Source organism: Arachis stenosperma, chromosome 6 (assembly GCF_014773155.1).
Source record: "Arachis stenosperma cultivar V10309 chromosome 6, arast.V10309.gnm1.PFL2, whole genome shotgun sequence".
NCBI classification, from domain to species: Eukaryota; Viridiplantae; Streptophyta; class Magnoliopsida; order Fabales; family Fabaceae; genus Arachis; species Arachis stenosperma.
In genome coordinates this window covers 96,099,549-96,119,916 of record NC_080382.1, presented here as the reverse complement: position 1 = coordinate 96,119,916, position 20,368 = coordinate 96,099,549, and the positions used below count along the sequence as shown (strand labels likewise).

General features: G+C 39.2%; 1 non-coding gene across 1 annotated transcript; it reads right to left on the bottom strand.

The window, feature by feature from the left end:
• Positions 1-19,169: 19,169 nt before the first annotated feature.
• On the bottom strand, positions 19,170-19,277 carry LOC130937286 (small nucleolar RNA R71). Its single transcript, XR_009068509.1, has one exon. It is a non-coding gene; the product is annotated as a small nucleolar RNA R71 (small nucleolar RNA).
• Positions 19,278-20,368: the final 1,091 nt, after the last annotated feature.

Below are 20,368 nucleotides of genomic sequence, written 5' to 3'. Positions count from 1 at the left end.
CCTTCTATTCCTCTCCTTTCCTTTCTTTTGCTTGAGGACAAGCAAACCTCTAAGTTTGTTGTGATTTGCCATGATCACTGAGCTAAAACTCATCATGATCATGGCACCTAAGGGAACAGGAAGAGCAAGGATGTAACTTGAAGGAACTAAAGCATCAGAAATTATCTCTTGAAGGACCAAGTACCCCACAGACTAGAGGAACATCCACTTCCTAAAATAAAGGTTGTTGAGTCCTAATCTTTGCCTTAACTTTGTGATAATTGTTCTTATTATGAATTTACCTTAGAAGTTATATATTAGTAATAGTAATTAGTATCTCTATTTTGATTTTATTTCCAATTAAGTTATAATTTATTTTTCTCATCATCATCAAACATGAATAAAATAGTAGATTTTTAGAATAAAGAGCCAATTTAATTTTTTTTCGAGTTCTTAATAAGGAAAATTCTAATTATTTATATGTGGTGGCAATACTTTTTATCTTCTGAATGAATGCTTGAATAGTGCATATTTTTTTTTATATTGAATTTTATGAATGTTAAAATTGTTGGCTCCTGAAAGAATGATGAACAAGAGAAATGTTATTGATGATCTGAAAAATCATGAAATTGATTCTTGAAGCAAGAAAAAGCAGTGAAAAACAAGCTTGCGAAAAAAAAAAGCAAAAGAAGTAAAAAAAGTCAATAGCCCTTTAAACCAAAAGGCAAGGATGAAAAGGATCCAAGGCTTTGAGTATCAATGGATAGAAGGGCCCAAGGAAATAAATCCAGGCCTAAGCGGCTAAATCAAGCTGTCCCTAACCATGTGCTTGTGGCATGTAGGTCCAAGTGAAAGGCTTGAGACTGAGTGGTTAAAGTCGTGATCCAAAGCAAAAGAGTGTGCTTAAGAACTCTGGACACCTCTAATTGGGGACTTGAGCAAAGCTAAGTCACAATCTGAAAAGGTTCACCGAGTTATGTGTCTGTGGCATTTATGTATCCGGTGGTAATACTCGAAAACAAAGTGCTTAGGGCCACGGCCAAGACTCATAAAGTAGCTGTGTTCAAGAATCAACATACTAAACTAGGAGAATCAATAATACTATCTAAATTCTGAGTTCCTATGGATGCCAATCATTCTGAATTTCAAGGGATAAAGTGAGATGCCAAAACTGTTTGGAAGCAAAAAGCTACTAGCCCCCTCATCTAATTAGAATCTGAGCTTCACTTAAAACTCTGAGATATTATTACTTCTTGATTTCTTTTTATCCTCTTTTATTTATCTAGTTTCTTGAGGACAAGCAACAGTTTAAGTTTGGTGTTGTGATGAGCGGATATTTTATACGCTTTTTGGGGGTAATTTCATATAGATTTTAGCATGTTTTAATTAGTTTTTAATAGAATTTTATTAGTTTTTAAGCAAAAATCATATTTCTAGACTTTACTATGAGTTTTTGTGTTTTTCCATGATTTCAGATATTTTCTGGCTGAAATTGAGGGAGCTGAGCAAAAATCTGATTTAGGCTGAAAAAGGACTGCTGATGTTGTTGGATTCTGACCTCCCTGCACTCGGAATAGATTTTTTGGAGCTACAGAAGTCCAATTGGTGCACTCTCAATTGGATTGGAAAGTAGACATCCAGGGATTTTCAGCAATATATAATAGTCCATACTTTGCGCGAAGATAGACGACGTAAACTGGCGTTCAACGCCTGTTCCATGTTGCAGTCTGGCGTCCAGCGCCAGAAACAGGTTATAAGTTGGAGTTCAATGCCAAAAACACGTTACAACCTGGCGTTCAGCTCCAGAAACAGCCCAGGCACCTGAGAAGCTTAAGTCTCAGCCCCAGCACACACCAAGTGGGCCCCAGAAGTGGATTTCTGCACCAATTATCGTAGTTTACTCATTTTCTCTAAACCTAGGTTACTAGTTTAGTATTTAAACAACTTTTAGAGACTTATTTTGTATCGCATGACATTTTTAGATCTGAATTTTATACTCTTTGATGGCATGAGTCTCTAAACCCCATTGTTGGGGCTGAGGAGCTCTGCAGCGTCTCGATGAATTAATGCAATTAATTTTGTTTCCCATTCAAACATGCTTGTTCCTATCTAAGATATTCATTCGCGCTTCACTATGAAGAAGGTGATGATCTGTGACACTCATCACCTTCCTCAATCCACGAACGTGTGCCTGACAACCACCTTCGTTCTACATCAGATTGAATGAGTATCTCTTAGATTTCTTAATCAGAATCTTCGTGGTATAAGCTAAAATTGATGGCGGCATTCATGAGAATCCGGAAAGTCTAAACCTTGTCTGTGGTATTCCGAGTAGGATTCAAGGATTGAATAGCTGTGACGAGCTTCAAACTCGCGATTGCTAGGCATGATGACAAACGCAAAAGAATCAATGGATTCTATTCTAACATGATCGAGAACCAACAGCTGATTAGTCGTGCTATGACAGAGCATTTGGACCATTTTCACTGAGAGGATGGGAAGTAGCCATTGACAACGGTGACACCCTACATAGAGCTTGCCATGGAAGGAACTTTGCACTTTTGCATGAGAGGAATATTATGTTACAGGAATTCAGAAGAGACAAAGCATCTCCAAAACTCCAACATATTCTCCATTATTGAGTAATAATTACTTATTCCAAACACTTTCACTTTTTACAATTAAATTCAAATAACCTTATTGGCATCCTAACTAAGATTAATAAAATAACCATAGCTTGCTTCAAATCAACAATCTCCGTGGGATCGACCCTTACTCACGTAAGGTATTACTTGGACGACCCAGTGCACTTGTTGGTTAGTGGTACGAGTTGTGAAAAGTGTGATTTACAATTTCGTGCACCACCCTCTTCACTCCTTCATTTTCACACATCACCAACACTTCCTACCCCCTTGGCCGAACCCTTCACACACCTCCATCTCCTCCAAATTCTTCTTATTCTCCTCTTTTATTTCTTCTTTTGCTCGAGAATGAGCAAACCTTTTAAGTTTGGTGTGGGAAAAAGCATTGCTTTTTGTTTTTCCATAACCATCAATGGCACCTAAGACCAGAGAAACCTCTAGAAAGAGGAAAGGAAAGGCAATTGCTTCCACCTCCGAGTCATGGGAGATGGAGAGATTCATCTCAAAGGTCCATCAAGACCACTTCTATGAAGTTGTGGTCAAGAAAAAGGTGATCTCCGAGGTCCCCTTCAAGCTCAAAAAGAGCAAATATCCGGAGATCTGACAAGAGATTCGAAGAAGAGGTTGGAAAGTTCTCACCAACCCCATCCAACAAGTCAGAATCTTAATGGTTCAAGAGTTCTATGCTAATGCATGGATCATTAAGAACCATGATCAAAGTGTGAACCCGAACCCAAAAAATTGGCTCACAGTGGTTCGGGGGAAATACTTAGATTTCAGTCCAGAAATCATGAGGTTGGCATTCAACTTGCCAATGATGCAAAGAGATCTTCGTCCTTTCACAAGAAGGGTCAATTTTGATCAAAGGTTGGACCAAGTCCTCATAGATATCTGTGTGGAAGGAGCCCAATAGAAGAGAAACTCCAAAGGCAAGCCGGTTCAACTGAGAAGGCTTGACCTCAAACCCATGGCTAGAGGATGGTTAGAGTTCATCCAACGCTCTATCATTCCCACTAGCAACCGGTCTGAAGTAACTGTGGATTGGGCTATCATGATCCATAGTATCATGATTGGAGAGGAAGTGGAGGTTCATGAGATCATACCTCTAGAACTATACAAGGTGGCTGACAAGTCCTCTACTTTGGCAAGGTTAGCCTTCCCTCATCTCATCTGTCACCTATGTAATTCAGCCGGAATTGTCATAGAGGAAGACATCCTCATTAAAGAGGACAAGCCCATCATTAAAAAGAGGATGTAGCAAACAAGAGAGTCCACTCATGGATCTCAACAAGAGCATGAGGAATCCCTCATCAAGAAATCCCTGAGATGCCTCAAGGAATGTATTTTTCTCCACACAACTATTGGGAGTAACTCAACACCTCTTTAGGAGATTTGAGTTCCAATATGGAGCAACTAAGGATGGGGCACCAAGAGCACTCCATTATCCTCCATGAAATTAGAAAGGACCAAAGAGCTATGAGGGAAGAGCAACAAAGGCAAGGAAGAGATATTGAGGAGCTCAAGCACTCCATAGGATCTTCAAGAAGAAGAACTAGCCACCCTCACTAAGGTGGACCCGTTCTTTAATTTCCTTGTTATTTATTTTTCTGCTGTTCATTTTTTATTCTTTATGTTTTGTCTATGTTTGTGTCTTTATTACATGACCATTATTGTCTAGTGTCTATGCCTTGAAACTATGAATGTCCCATGAATCCTTCACCTTTCTTAAATAAAAAATGTTTCTAATTGCAAAAGAACAAGAAGTACATGAATTTCGAATTATATCTTGAAATTAGTTTAATTATTTTGATATGGTGGCAATACTTTTTGTTTTCTGAATGAATTCTTGAACAGTGCATATTCTTGATAGTGAAGCTTATGAATGTTAAAATTGTTGGCTCTTGAAAGAATGCTGAACAAAGAGAAATGTTATTGATAATCTTAAAAATCATAAAATTAATTCTTGAAGCAAGAAAAAGCAGTGAAAAATACAAAGCTTGCGAAAAAAATAAAGAAAAAGAAAAAGCAAGTAGAAAAAGCCGGTAACCCTTTAAACTAAAAGGCAAGGGTAAAGAGGATCCAAGGCTTTGAGCATCAGTGGATAGGAGGGCCCAAAGGAATAAAATTCTGGCCTAAGGGGCTAAATCAAGCTGTCCCTAACCATGTGCTTGTGTCATGAAGGTCCAAGTGAAAAGCTTGAGATTGAGTGGTTAAAGTCATGATCCAAAGCAAAAAGAGTGTGCTCAAGAACTTTGGGCACCTCTAACTGGGGACTCTAGCAAAGCTGAGTCACAATCTGAAAGGGTTCACCCAGTTATGCGTCAGTGGCATTTATGTATCTGGTGGTAATATTGGAAAACAAGATGCTTAGGGTCACGGCCAAGACTCATAAGTAGCTGTGTTCAAGAACCAACATACTAAACTAGGAGAATCAATAACACTATTTGAACTTCAAAGGATAAAGGGAGATGCCAAAACTGTTCAAAAGCAAAAAGCTACTAGCCCCGCTCATCTAATTGGAACTAAGATTCATTGATGTTTTAGAATTTATTGTATATTCTCTTCTTTTTATCCTATTTTGTTTTTAGTTGCTTGGGGACAAGCAACAATTTAAGTTTGGGGTTGTGATGAGCGGATAATTTATACGCTTTTTAGCATTATTTTTAGGTAGCTTTTAGTAAGTTTTAGCTACTTTTTAGTATATTTTTATTAGTTTTTATGCAAAATTCACATTTCTGGACTTTACTATGAGTTTGTGTGTTTTTCTGTAATTTCAAGTATTTTCTGGCTGAAATTGAGGGACCTGAGCCAAAGTCTGATTCAGAGGCTAAGAAAGGACTGCAAATGCTGTTGGATTCTGACCCTTCTGCACTCGAAGTGGATTTTCTGGAGCTACAAAAGTTCGATTGGCACGATCTCAATTGCGTTGGAAAGTAGACATCTTGGGCTTTTCAGCAATGTTTAATAGTCCATACTTTTCTCGAGATTTGATGGCCCAAACTGGCGTCCAAACACCCACCAGAGACCCTTTTTCTGGCGTTAAACGCCGGAACTGGCACCAAAGCTGGCGTTAAAGGCCCAAACTGGCACCCAAGCTAGTGTTTAACTCCAAGGATGGCATATGCACGTGAAAGCTTCAAAGCTCATCCCAAGCACACACCAAGCGGGCCCCAAAAGTGGATTTCTGCACTATCTATACTTAGTTACTTATTTTCTGTAAACCCTAGTAACTAGTTTAGTATAACTAGCACTTTTTACTATTGTATTGGGAGCTTTTTGGATCACTTTATATCATTTTGCACGTTTAGGGAGGCTGGCCATTCGGCAATGCCTAGATCTTCTTTTCTTATGTATTTTCCAACGGTGGAGTTTTTACACCTTATAGATTAAGGTGAGGAGCTCTGCTGTTCCTCATGAATTAATTCAAGTACTATTGTTTTTCTTTCAATTCACGCCTACTTCTTCTCTAAGATATACTCTCGTACTTAATTCAGTTAAGTCAAAATAAAGGGTTGACCCGTGACAATCACCCACTATCTTTGTTACTCGCTTAGCCAAGATCCGCGTGCCTAACAACCACAAGCGGTCTACATGATGTTCAACATAGTCATTGGACGATAGCCTGAGTATATTCTCTTGGGTCTCTGATCCATGATTTGCATCGTCTTTCCTGACAACAGAGCATCCGAATATGGGATTAGAACCTTCGTGGTATAGGCTAAAACCATTGGCAGCATTCCTGAGATCCAGAAAGTCTAAACCTTGTATGTGGTATTCCGAGTAGGATCTGGGACGGGATGACTATGACGAGCTTCAAACTCACGAATGTTGGGCACAGTGACAGTGTGCAAAAGGATAGAGAGATCCTATTCCGACACAAGTGGGAACCGACAGATGATTAGCCATGCGATAGCTGTGCTTGGTAGTTTTCATCTGAGACGAGAAATCCGACAGTTGATTAGCCGTATAGAAACTGTAGTTGTACCATTTTCATTGAGAGGATCATACAACTTGCCATGGAAGGGAGGACGCATGATTGGAAGGGGATAGTAGGAAAGCAGAGGTTCAGAAGCAACAAAGCATCTCCAAACGCTTATCTGAAACTCCCACCAATGAATTACATAAGTATTTTTATCTTATTTTATGTTTTATTTATCTTTTAATTATCAACACCTCATAACCATTTGAATCCGCCTGAATGAGATTTACAAGATGACCATAGCTTGCTTCAAGTCGTCAATCTCCGTGGGATCAACCCTTACTCACGTAAGGTATTACTTGGAGGACCCAGTGCACTTGCTGGTTAGTTGTGCGGAGTTGTGAAAAGTGTGATCACAATTTCGTGCACCATTAAGTGTGTTCTCCATGGTCTTTTGTCTTTGCTCAATAGAGTGAAGTAACTCGTCATTGCAAGAAGAAGGGGGGTAAGTGATTTGAGGGACTTACTGTTGGTTGTTTTGAGGTTCCTGGGCTTGCCTTTGGTGAGGTGCTCGGTAAGGCTGGTTTTGGTTCTGCTGAGACCGGTTCAGCTGATTACTGTTGTTGTTCCACCTCTGATTTCCACCATTGTCTCTACCTTCTTGGTTGTAGCTGTCTCTCCATCATTGGTTGGAGCTACCTCTCCATCCCTGGTTGGAGTTATTCCTACATCCCTGGTTGGAGTTGTCTTACCAACCTTTATTGTAGTTCCCACCTTGGTTATAATTACTGCCTTGCTGATAGTAACCTTGATTCGGGCGGTCATAGAAGTTATGGGTAGCTGCTATGGTGGTGTCTTCTTGTTAGAGCTGTGGACATTCATCAGTGTAATGAGTATAGCAGGGACATATTCTACACACTCTCTGAGTAACCAGCTATTGACACTGTTGTTGTGGAGGAGGCTGAGGTTATTGTTGATTCAGCTGTAGCTGCTTTAGTATGTTGGTCATCTCTCCCAGAGTCTGTGTGAGAGCGGCAGTCTCACTGCTAGAGGAAACCTCCGTAACAGCCTTGGGATGGTTGTTCCTGTGCCTGGCATTTTGATGAGCGGATATTTTATACGCTTTTTGGGGGTATTTTCATATAGTTTTTAGTAGGATCTAGCTACTTTTTAGTATATTTTTATTAGTTTTTATGAAAAAATCATATTTCTGGACTTTACTATGAGTTTGTGTGTTTTTCTGTGATTTTAGGTATTTTCTGGCTGAAATTGAGGGACCTGAGCAAAAATCTGATTCAGAGGCTGAAAAAGGACTGCGGATGCTGTTGGATTCTGACCTCCATGCAGTCGAAATGGATTTTCTGGAGCTACAGAAGCCCAATTGGTGCACTCTTAATTGCGTTGGAAAGTAGACATCCTGGGCTTTCCAGCAATATATAATAGTTCATACTTTGCCTGAGTTGTGATGACACAAACTGGCGTTTAATGCCAACTTTCTACCCTATTCTGGCATTAAACGCCAGAAACAGGATACAAGCTGGAGTCAAACGCCCAAACTGGCACAAAAGCTGGAGTTAAATGCCAGGAATAGCCTCTACACGTGAAAGCTTCATTGCTCAGCCCAAACACACACCAAGTGGGCCCCAGAAGTGGATTTCTACTCTATCTATCTTAGCTTACTCATTTTCTGTAAACCTAGGTTACTAGTTGAGTATAAAAACTACTTTTAGAGATTCATTCAGTACCCCATGACATTTTACATTGGAATTTATATCTTTGACGGCATGAGTCTCTAAACCCCATGGTTAGGGGTGAGGAGATCTGCTGTGTCTCGATGAATTAATGCAATTACTTCTGTTTTCTATTCAATCACGCTTGTTTCTATTCTAAGATATTCATTCGCACTTGAACATGGTGAATGTGATGATCCGTGACACTCATCACCATTCTCAACCTATGAACGTGTGTCTGACAACCACTTCTGTTCTACCTTAGATTGAATGTATATCTCTTGGGTTCCTGGTTCACGAGTTTGACTGCCTGACAACAGAGCATTCAAATCCGTGAGATCAGAGTCTTCGTGGTATAAGCTAAAATCAATTAGCAGCATTCTTGAGATCCGGAAAGTCTAAACCTTGTCTGTGGTATTCCGAGTAGGATTCGGAAAGGGATGACTGTGACGAGCTTCAAACTCATGAATGCTGGGCGCAGTGACAGTGTGCAAAAAATCAATGGATCCTATTCCAACATTAGTAAGAACCAACATATGATTAGCCATGTACATGGACCCTTTTCACTGAGAGGACGGCTGGTAGCCATTGACAACGGTGATCCATCAACATACAGCTTGCCATGGAAGGAGACCTGCGTGTGTGAAGAATAAGACAGTAGGAAAACAGAAATTCAGAAGACAGGGCACCTCCAAAACTCCAACCCATTTTCTATTACTGCACAATAAGTATTTATTTCATGCTCTTTTATTTTTCGCAATTAAAACTAATAACCCTTATTGATATCCTGACTAAGAGTTACAAGATAACCATAGCTTGCTTCAAGCCAGCAATCTCCATAGGATCGACCCTTACTCATGTAAGGTATTACTTGGACGACCCAGTGCACTTGCTGATTAGTGGCATCGGAGTTGTGAAAAGTGTGTATCACAATTTCGTGCACCAAATTTTTGGCGCCGTTGCCGGGGATTGTTCGAGTTTGAACAACTGATGGTTTATTTTGTTGCTTAGATTAGGAAAAATTGTCTTTTGTTAGTTTAGAGTCTCTTTATTTTCTTTTAAAAAAAATTTCAAAAATCCTATTTTTCCTAGTTAATTTTCTATTTTTACTTGAGTCTATTTTCATGTTTTAAGTTTGGTGTCAATTTCATGTCCTTGTTTATTCTTCATATTTTCGAATTTGTGTTCATTGTTCTTTCTTGATCTTCAAGTTGTTCTTGTTTATTTTTTGTTTGATCTTTAGTTTTTCTTGTTTCGTGTCTTTCCCTGTTTTTTCTTGTAATTTTGGAAAAATTCAAAAATATTTTTCATGAAAATACTTTTTCTTTCATAACTCAGTTGGTTAGAGCGTTGGCTTATGTTTTTGGTATCTTCTTTTCAAAAATATTTTTTCTTTGATTAAATCTTGTGTCAAATTTTATGTTTGGTGTTCTCTTGCTAATTTTTCTTTAGTTTTTGAAAATTTTATTTTGATTTTCTAAAAATCTTAAGTTTGGTGTTCTTTCTTTTTGTCCTTGTTGTTCTTGAGTCTTCTTTGTGTTTTGATCTTAAAATTTTTAAGTTTGGTGTTCCTTGGTGTTTTTCCTCCAAAATTTTTGAAAACAAGGAGCATTAGATCTAAAAATTTTAAGTCTTATGTCTTTTGTGTGTTTTTCTCTTTCATAATAAAATTCAAAAATAAAAAATATCTTTTCCTTTAATTACTCATTAATTTTCGAATCCCTTGGGTTGACTTGGTCAAAATTTTTCAAATCATATCTTTTTAAGATTTTTAAAATCATATCTTTTTCAAAAACTTCCTAACCACTTTTTCTCTCCTCACTTTTTCGAAAATCCTCATAAAATATTTTCAAATCTTTTTTATTTTAGTTTTTTTTATTTTATTATTTCAAAAAATAAATAAATAAATAAATAAATATAAAATAAAATTCTTATCCACATCATCTCCCTTACTCCATCATGGACCTAAGTGGAAATGAACAGTCCAAAAGGACTCTGGGGTCATATGCTAACCCCACTACTGCTTCATATGGGAGTAATATCTGTATACCCCCCCATAAGAGCCAATACTTTTGAGCTGAACCCTCAGCTTATTATCACGGTGCAGCAAAATTGCCAGTATTCCGGTCTTCCACAGGAAGAACCTACAGAGTTTCTGGCACAATTCCTACAAATTGCTAATACAGTACGTGATAAGGAAGTGGATCAGGATGTCTACAGATTATTGCTGTTTCTATTTGCTGTAAAAGACCAAGCTAAGAGTTGGTTGAATAAGCAACCCAAAGCCAGCATAAGAACATGGAAACAGTTGTCAGACAAATTCCTGAATCAATATTTCCCTCCAAAGAGGATGACACAGCTAAGGCTGGACATCCAAGGCTTTAAACAAGAGAATAATGAATCTCTTTATGATGCCTGGGAGAGGTATAGAGAGATGCTAAGGAAATGCCCCTCTGAAATATTTTCAGAGTGGGTGCAGTTAGACATCTTCTACTACGGGCTTACAGAAAAAGCTCAGATATCTCTAGACCACTCATCTGGTGGATCTATACATAGGAGAAAGACGATTGAAGAGGCTCAAGAGCTTATAAATACGGTTGCTAGAAATCACCATCTGTACTTAAATAGTGAGTCCTCCATGAAAGAAGAAGCTAAAGTAGTCCTCAGGAACAAGCTGCTGAACTCAATCAGTAACTATCTTCTATAACAAAACAGTTAGCAGAATTTAAGGAGATGCTACAAAAAACCAAAAATGCTAATAAGGCTATGGAATCACAATTAAATCAGACAAGACAGCAGTTATCAAAACAAATAATAGAAGTGTGCCAAGCAGTTCAATTAAGAAGTGTAAAAATATTAAATACCTCAACTCAAAGCAGCAGAAAGCCAAGAAAAGAACAACTGACAAAGGATGAGCAAACTGTCACCCAAAATCCTTCTGAGGATAGTAAGAGCCCAGAGAGGAAGGATTCTGGCATTCAAATGCCAGAAAAGGGTGAAAAGTTGGTGTTGAACGCCCAACCCATGTCCAGTTTTGGCGTTCAAACGCCAGAAAAGGGTAGGAATCTGGCGTTAAACGCCCATTCCTTCTCCCATCCTGGCGTTTAAATGCCAATGAGGGATCAGAAACCTACAAGTGATGATAATAACTCCCTCAAGAAGGCTTTTCAACCTGCCTCTGTAGGAAATAAACCTACAGCAACCAAGGTTGAAGAATACAAAGCTAAAATGCCTTATCCTCAGAAACTCCGCCAAGCAAAATAGGATAAACAATTTTCCCACTTTGCAGACTATCTCAGGACTCTTGAAATCAAGATTCCGTTTGCAGAGGCACTTGAGCAAATACCCTCTTACACTAAATTCATGAAAGAAATCCTAAGTCATAAGAAGGATTGGAGAGAAACTAAAAAAGTCTTTCTCACTGAAGAATGTAGTGCAGTCATCTTAAAGAGCTTACCAGAGAAGCTTAAGGATCCTGGGAGCTTTATGATACCATGCACATTGGAGGATACTTGTACCAAGATAGCTTTATGTGATCTTGGGGCAAGTATCAACCATATCCCTGCATCCACTATCAGAAAGCTTGGCTTGACTGAAGAGGTCAAACTAACCCGGATTTGTCTTCAACTTGTTGATGGCTCCATTAAATATCCATCAGGCGTAATTAAGGACATAATTGTCACAGTTGGGCCATTTGCCTTTCCCACTGACTTTGTAGTGCTGGAAATGGAGGAGCACAAGAGTGCAACCCTGATTCTAGGAAGACCTTTCCTAGCACCTGGACGAACCCTCATTAATGTCCAAAAAGGGGAAGTGACCCTGAGAGTCAATGAGAATGAGTTTAGGCTGAATGTTGTTGAAGCAATGAAGCATCCAGACACATCAAAGGACTGTATCAGAGTTGATATTATTGACTCCCTGGTAAAGGAGATCAGTATGGCTGAGAGTCTCAAATCAGAGCTAGAGGACATCTTTAAAGATGTTCAGCCTGATCTAGAGGTACCAGAGGAAATAAAAGAACCCCTAAAAACTCCTTAGGAAGAGGAGAAACCTCTTAAACCCGAGCTCAAACCATTACCACCATCCCTGAAATATGTGTTTCTGGGAGAATGTAACACTTTTCCTGTAATCATAAGCTCTGCTTTAGAGCCACAGGATAGAAAGCACTAATTCAGGTGCTAAGGACACACAAGACATCTCTTGGGTGGTCCATTAGTGATCTTAAGGGCATTAGCCCAGCCAGATGCTTACACAAGATCCTACTGGAGGATAATGCTAAGCTAGTGGTTCAACCACAAAGGCGGCTGAATCTAGCCATGAAGGAGGTGGTGCAGAAAGAGGTCACTAAATTACTAGAGGCTGGGATTATTTATCCTATTTTTGATAGCCCCTGGGTGAGCCCTGTCCAAGTTGTACCCAAAAAGGGAGGCATGACAGTGGTTCATAATGAAAAAAATGAACTGGTTCCTACGAGAACAGTTACAGGGTGGCGTATGTTTATTGACTACAGAAGGCTCAATACAGCCACCAGAAAGGATCATTTTCCTTTACCATTTATAGACCAGATGCTAGAAAGACTAGCAGGTCATGACTATTACTACTTTTTGGACGGCTATTCAGGTTATAACCAAATTACAGTAGATCCTAAGGTTCAACAGAAAATAACATTCACATGTCCATCTAGAGTATTTGCCTACAGAAGGATGCTTTTTGGTATGTGCAATGCACCAGCAACCTTTCAAAGATGCATGCTCTCTATCTTCTCTGATATGGTGGAAAATTTTCTGGAAGTCTTCATGGATGACTTCTCAGTATTTGGAGATTCATTCAGCTCCTGTCTTGATCATCCAGCACTTGTTCTGAAAAGGTGCCAAGAGACTAACCTGGTTTTAAACTGTGAAAAATGTCACTTTATGGTGACTGAAGGAATTGTCCTTGGGCATAAAATTTTGAACAAAGGAATAGAGGTGGATCAAGCTAAGGTAGAGGTAATTGAAAAATTACCACCACCCACCAATGTTAAGGCAATCAGAAGTTTTCTGGGACATGCAGGATTCTACAGGAGGTTTATAAAGGATTTTTCAAAAATCGCAAAACCTCTGAGTAACCTGCTAGCTGCTGATACACTATTTGTCTTTGACACATAGTGTTTACAGGCCTTTGAGACTCTGAAGGCTACGTTGGTCATAGCGCTTGTCATATCTGCACCAGACTGGACATTACCATTCGAACTAAAGTGTAATGCCAGTGATCATGCTATTGGTGCAGTATTGGGACAGATGCATGACAAGCTTCTGCACTTCATTTACTATGCCAGCCATGTTCTAAATGACATGCAAAAAAATTACACAACCACAGAAAAGGAATTGCTTGCAGTGGTTTATGCCATTGACAAGTTCAGATCCTATTTGGTAGGATCAAAAGTGATTGTGTAAACTGACCATGCTGCTCTTAAATATCTACTTACAAAGCAGGATTCAAAACCCAGGCTCATAAGATGGGTGTTGCTTCTGCAAGAGTTTGATATAGAAATAAGAGACAGAAAAGGGATAGAGAATCAAGTAGCAGATCATATGTCCCGAATAGAACCACTAGAAGGGGCGTCCTACCCCTCTACTGAGATCTCTGAAACCTTCCCGGATGAGTAACTCTTTGCCATTCAGGAAGTACCGTGGTTTGCAGACATTGCAAACTATAAAGTGGTAAGATTCATACCCAAATAGTACAGCAGGCAGCAAATGAAAAAACTGACCTCTGATGCAAAGTACTATTTGTGAGATGAGCCGTATCTCTTTAAGAGATGTGTAGATAGAATACTCCATAGATGTGTGCCTAGAGAAGAAGCATAGAAGATCCTATGGCATTGTCATGGATCTCAATATGGAGGACATTTCGGAAGTGAGCGAACAGCCACAAAAGTCCTCCAATGTGGCTTTTACTAGGCTACCCTCTATAGAGACTCCCGAGAGTTTGTACGTAACTGTGATAGTTTCCAGAGAGCTAGTAATCTGCCTCAAGGTGACGCCATGCCTCAACAAAGGATCTTAGAGATTGAGTTGTTTGACGTATGGGGTATTGACTTCATGGGGCCTTTCCCACCATCATACTCAAACACTTACATTCTGGTGGTTGTAGACTATGTATCTAAATAGGTAGAGGCAATTGCAACACCCACTAATGATACTAAGACAGTGCTTAAGTTCCTCCAGAAATATATCTTTAGCAGATTTGGTGTCCCTAGAGCACTAATCAGTAATGGAGGCACTCATTTCTGCAATAAACAGCTTTACTCTGCTATGGTCAGATACGGAATTAGCCACAAGGTAGCAACTCTATATCATCCACAGACAAATGGGCAAGCTGAAGTCTCTAATTGAAAACTAAAAGAAAAGAGAAAGAAGGAAGCAAACGAAAAAAAAAAACCGAAAAAAAAAAAGAAAAAAAAAAGAAAGAAAAAGAAAGAAATAAAGTTGTGATCCAAGGCAAATAAGAGTGTGCTTAAGAACCCTGGACACCTCTAATTGGGGACTTTAGCAAAGCTGAGTCACAATCTGAAAAGGGTTCACCCAATTATGTGTCTGTGGCATGTATGTATCCGGTGGTAATACTGGAAGACAGAGTGCTTTGGGCCACAGCCAAGACTCAATAAGTAGCTGTGTTCAAGAATCATCATACTTAACTAGGAGAATCAATAACACTATCTGGATTCTGAGTTCCTAAAGAAGCCAATCATTCTGAATTACAAGGGATAGAGTGAGATGCCAAAACTATTCAGAGGCAAAAAGTAAAAGCCCCGCTCATCTAATTAATACTGATCTTCATGGATGTTTTTGGAGTTCATTGCATATTCTCTTCTTTTTATCTTATTTGATTTTCAGTTGCTTGAGGACAAGCAACAATTTAAGTTTGGTGTTGTGATGAGCGGATAATTTGTATACTTTTTGGCATTGTTTTTAGTATGTTTTTAGTATGATCTAGTTAGTTTTTAGTATATTTTTATTAGTTTTTAGTTAAAATTCACTTTTCTGGACTTTACTATGAGTTTGTGTGTTTTTCTGTGATTTCAGGTATTTTCTGGCTGAAATTGAGGGACCTGAGCAAAAATCTGATCCAGAGACTCAAAAGGACTGCAGATGCTGTTGGATTCTGACCTCCCTGCACTCGAAGCGGATTTTCTGGAGCTACAGAAGCCCAATTGGCGCGCTCTCAACGGCGTTGGAAAGTAGACATCCTGGGCTTTCCAGCAATATATAATAGTCCATACTTTGCCCAAGATTTGATGGCCCAAACCGGCGTTCAAAGTCACCTCAAGAAATCCCAGCGTTAAACGCTGGAACTGGCACCCAAATGGGAGTTAAACGCCCAAACTGGCACTAAAGCTGGCGTTTAACTCCAAGAAGAGTCTCTACACGAAATTGCTTCATTGCTCAGCCCAAGCACACACCAAGTGGGCCCGGAAGAGGATTTTTATGTCATTTACTCATTTCTGTACACCCTAGGCTACTAGTTTCTTATAAGTAGGACCTTTTACTATTGTATAGAAGAGCTTTTGATCATGTTTTGATGATTAAACCCTCTTTGGGAGGCTGGCCATTCGGCCATGCCTAGACCTTGTTCTTATGTATTTTCAACGGTGGAGTTTCTACACACCATAGATTAAGGTGTGGAGCTCTGCTGTACCTCGAGTATTAATGCAATTACTATTGTTCTTCCATTCAATTCCACTTGTTCTTTTACCAAGATATCACTTGTTCTTCAACATGATGAAGGTGATGATTGACGCCCATCACCATTCTCACCCATGAACAAGGTGACTGACAACCATTCTTGTTCTACAAGCATCTGAGGCTTAGTGAATATCTCTTGGATTTCTGATTGCACGATGCATGGTTGATCGCCTGACAAACGAGTGCTCGCCTGACAAACGAGCCAGCCATTCCGTGAGATCAGAGTCTTCGTGGTATAGGCAAGAATTGATGGCAGCATTCAAGAGAATCCGGAAGGTCTAACCTTGTCTGTGGTATTCTGAGTAGGATTCAATGATTGAATGACTGTGACGTGCTTCAAACCTGTAACCTACTGGGCGTTAGTGACAGACGCAAAAGAGTTATTCTATTCCGGTAGGGGAGGGAACCAAACCGGTGATTGGCAGCACTGTGACAGAGTGTGTGCATTAGCTTTCACTGCGCGGATGGGAGGTAGCTGCTGACAACAGTGAGACCCTATACGAGCTTGCCATGGAAAGGAGTAAGAAGGGTTGGATGAAGACAGTAGGAAAGCAGAGAGACGGAAGGGAAGGCATCTTCATGCGCTTATCTGAAGTTCCTACCAATGAATTACATAAGTATCACTATCTTTATCTTTTATGTTATTTTCGTTCATCACCATATATATCTGAGTTTGCCTGACTAAGATTTACAAGATGACCATAGCTTGCTTCAATACTAACAATCTCCGTGGGATCGACCCTTACTCACGTAAGGTTTATTACTTGGACGACCCAGTGCACTTGCTGGTTAGTTGTGCGAAGTTGTGTAATGCCATGGTATTGAGCGCACCAAGTTTTTGGAGCCATTACCAGGGATTATGAGAGTTGTGAAAAAGTATAGTTCACAATTTCGCATGTCAAGTTTTTGGCGCCGTTGCCGGGGATTGTTCTAGTTTTGGGCAAGCCTTTGGTAACATCAGTGCCAAGATCCGGCAACAACATCAAATTTTTGGTGTTATTGCCCGGGATTGTTCAGGCTGGACAACTGACGGTTCATCTTGTTGCTTAGATTAGGTACTTTTTTTTTCGAAATTCTTGAAGATGAATTCTAGAGTTTCATGATGATTTGTTGAAATCTGGCTGGCTGAGAAGCCATGTCTAATCTGATTGGACCGAGGTTTCAACTTATCACCACAAGAGCTTGTTGATTTCGTATCAATCTTGCTTTTGGAGCAGTGATTTGCTAAGGCTTGGCTGACCTTTGGTCATGTCTAGTGTTTTGGACCGAAGCTTTCTTTGGAAGCTTGGCTGGCTGTGAAGCCATGTCTAATTCCTGGACCGGAGTCTTAGACTAGCATTGCACTGATTCCTGGAATTCTCATTAAGAAATTTTGATACCTTTTTCCACTTAATTTTCGAAAAACACAAAAAAATTCAAAAAAATCATAAAATCCAAAAATATTTCTTGTTTGAGTCTAGAGTCTCATCTTAAGTTTGGTGTCAAATGCATGTTTTTGTTACATTTTTCGAATCCATGCATATATTTCTTGTTCTGATCTTTGAATTCTATTGACTTGAGTATTTTGTGTGTCTCATATGCATTTTCAGTTCATTAGTGTCAGTAGTATACAAACTGCTATGTTTGGTGTCTTGCATGCATTGTTATTTGATTCTTGTTGTATTTTAATTATTAAAAATCCAAAAATATTTTTAATTTGTGTCTTTTCAAGTCAATGATACAAGGGATTGAAGATTCAGAACACACTGCAGAGGAATTATACAGAAAAAGCTGAGCATTCAAAAATGCCCAGTGAAGAAGGCAGACTGGCGTTTAAACGCCAGCCAGGGCACCTGGTTGGGCGTTTAACGCCCAAAAAGGTAGCATTTTGGGCGTTAAACGCCAGAATGTATACCATTCTGGGCGTTTAACGCCAGGATGGTGCTAGGGGGAAGATTTTGTTTTCAAATCAATTTTTTTCAAGTTTTTCTAAATCAAATCTTTTTCAAATCATATCTTTTCAATCAAATGTTTTCAAAATCAATTTCTTTCCTTTTTCAAAGATACTTACTAACAATTAATGATTTGATTGAACATCTCAAATTTGATGCCTTTTCTGTTGAGAAAGGTTTAATGTCTGAATCATATCTTTTCTTGTTAGGCAAGTCATTAATTTTCAAAATCATATCTTTTTCAAATTGTTTTCAAATCATATCTTCTAAAATTGTTTTCAAATCATATCTTCTCAATCACATCTTTTTAAAAACCATAACTTTTCAATCAAATCTTTTTAACCTCATCTTTTTCAAAATAGTTTTCAATCAAATCTTTTTGACTTCTAATTTCAAAATCTTTTTCAAAAATCACTTGATTTCTCTTCCACTTTCAATTTTCGAAAATTATCAATCAAATTTTTAAAATGTTTTCAAAATCTTTTAATTGAATTTTCGAAAATCCACTTCCCTCCTTCTCACATCCTTCTATTTATGGAGTACCACTCCTTCTAAATGCACAATTCGAACCTTATCTAATTAAAGTTCGAATTCTTCTTCTCCTTCTTCTTTCTATTTCTATTTTCCTCTGACATTTCAAGGAATCTCTATACTGTGACATAGAGGATTCCATATTTTCTTGTTCTCTTCTCTTTCATATGAGCAGGAGCAGAGACAAAGGCATTCTTGTTGAAGCTGACCCTGAACCCGAAAGGACCCTGAAGAGAAAGCTAAGAGAAGCCAAAGCACAACTCTCTTTAAAGGACCTGACCGAATTCTTCAAGGAAGAAGAACCCATGGCAGCCGAAAACAACAACAATGCCAACAATGCAAGGAAGGTGCTGGGTGACTTTACTGCACCTACTCCTGATTTTTATGGGAGAAGCATCTCTATCCCTGCCATTGGAGCAAACAACTTTGAGCTTAAGCCTCAATTAGTTTCTCTAATGCAACAGAATTGCAAGTTCCATGGACTTCCAATGGAAGATCCTCATCAGTTTTTAGCTGAATTCTTGCAAATCTGTGACACAATCAAGACTAATGGGGTTAACCCTGAGGTCTACAGACTGATGCTATTCCCTTTTGCTGTAAGAGACAGAGCTAGAATATGGTTGGATTCTCAACCTAAAGAAAGCCTGGACTCTTGGGAAAAGCTAGTCAATGCCTTCTTGGCAAAGTTCTTTCCACCACAAAGATGGAGTAAGCTTAGAGTGGAAGTCCAAACCTTCAGACAGAAGGATGGAGAATCCCTCTATGAAGCTTGGGAAAGATACAAGCAATTAATCAGAAAATGTCCTTCAGACATGCTTTCTGAATGGAGCATCATAGGTATTTTCTATGATGGTCTCTCTGAACTATCAAAGATGTCTTTGGATAGCTCTGCTGGAGGATCTCTTCATCTGAAGAAGACGCCTGCAGAAGCTCAAGAGCTGATTGAAATGGTTGCAAATAACCAATTCATGTACACTTCTGAAAGGAATCCTGTGAATAATGGGACTAGTCAGAAGAAAGGAGTTCTTGAGATTGATGCTCTGAATGCCATACTGACTCAGAATAAGATATTGACTCAACAAGTCAATTTGATTTCTCAAAGTCTGTCTGGAATGCAAAATGCACCAAACAGTACTAAGGATGCTTCATCTGAAGAAGAAGCTTATGATCCTGAGAACCCTTCCATGGAAGAGGTGAATTACCTAGGAGAACCCTATGGAAATACCTACAATTCTTCATGGAGAAATCACCCAAATCTCTCATGGAAGAATCAAGAGAGACCTCAACAAGGTTTCAATAACAATAATGGTGGAAGAAACAGGTTTAGCAATGGCAAGCCTTTTCCATCATCTTCTCAGCAACAGACAGAGAGTTCTAAGCAGAATACTTCTGACTTAGCAACAATGGTCTCTGATCTAATAAAGACCACTCAAAGTTTCATGAATGAAACAAGGTCCTCCATCAGAAATTTGGAAGGACAAGTGGGTCAGCTGAGCAAGAAAGTTACTGAACTCCCTCCTAGTACTCTCCCAAGTATTACAGAAGAAAATCCAAAAGGAGAGTGCAAAGCCATAACCATGGCCGAATGTGGAGAGGAAAGAGAGGAGGAGGACGCCACTGAGGAAGACCTCAGTGGGCGTGTACCAATCTCCTCTGAGTTCCAATGGGAATCTGAGGCTCAAAATGAGACCATAGAGATTCCATTGGACTTACTTCTGCCATTCATGAGCTCTGATGAGTATTCTTCCTCTGAAGAGGATGAGTATGTCACTGAAGAGCAAGTTGCTAAATACCTTGGAGCAATCATGAAGCTAAATGACAAGTTATTTGGAAATGAGACTTGGGAGGATGAACCACCTTTGCTCACCAAAGAACTGGATGACTTGTCTAGGCAGAAACTGCCTCAAAA